Source organism: Propithecus coquereli, unplaced genomic scaffold (assembly GCF_000956105.1).
Source record: "Propithecus coquereli isolate 6110/MARCELLA unplaced genomic scaffold, Pcoq_1.0 Scaffold23, whole genome shotgun sequence".
In the NCBI taxonomy this organism is placed as follows: Eukaryota; Metazoa; Chordata; class Mammalia; order Primates; family Indriidae; genus Propithecus; species Propithecus coquereli.
In genome coordinates, this window is record NW_012147841.1 from 259,796 (window position 1) to 260,549 (window position 754).

General features: G+C 57.8%; 1 pseudogene; it reads left to right on the forward strand.

Moving 5' to 3' along the window:
- The first annotated feature begins 378 nt into the window (after positions 1-378).
- Positions 379-754, forward strand: part of LOC105811158 — a 51,790-nt pseudogene continuing 51,414 nt past the window's right edge.

The following is a 754-nucleotide window of genomic DNA, read 5'->3' on the forward strand; positions in this document are numbered from 1 at the left end:
GATCTCTCTTCTGTGCCCTGGGGCAGTACGATCCTGACCTGGATGTACAGGGTCTGGTCTCCAGGACTGTCCCCTGGGCCCTGGAGATCAATCCCTGACCCTGCCAGGGGGAGGGGTGCTGGTCTTGAATCACCTACAGGGCGTCCAAGCTGGATCAATTTCACTCCACCTCGGGATTTGCCCTGCTCTCCTGGAGTCCCCAGACAAGCAGTACCTGGGGGGGCTGGCAAGTAGGCAGCTTGCAGTTTGAGTACCCCTCAGTCTGCTGTATGGCCCCAAAAGGAAAGGTCCTGTTCCTTCGAGATGCCTCCGTGTGATGGCTAAATTGTCTCCCTGGGAACCCATGGGTAGGGAGGGAGAAGGAGAGAATGGAGCACTATGGCGTCTGCCGATAGGCTCGGGTCTGCACCTGGGGAGGTGCCCCGAAGGGGCTGGGAGCCCGGCGCTGAGTCCGCAAGAGGCCACTGCTCACTGGCGGCTGCCGTCTCTGGGCTGGTGTCGGCAGGTCTCTCCAGCTGCTCAGGAGCCACCAGCAGTCCGAGATGCAAGGGAGGGGGAAGTTAACTGCTCCACCTACCCTTGTCGCTGGTCTCCAAGCCTCTCAGGACCTTTCTCCTTCCAGTTCTCCTCCGCAACGTATTCCCGTGGAGTCTCCTGTAGTTTCAGGCGCCCTTCCTTCCGACCCTCACCCGATCTATGTTTCTCTGCTAGTTTATTTTTTTCTCTTTCTTCTAAAATTTCTCTTTTTTGCAGA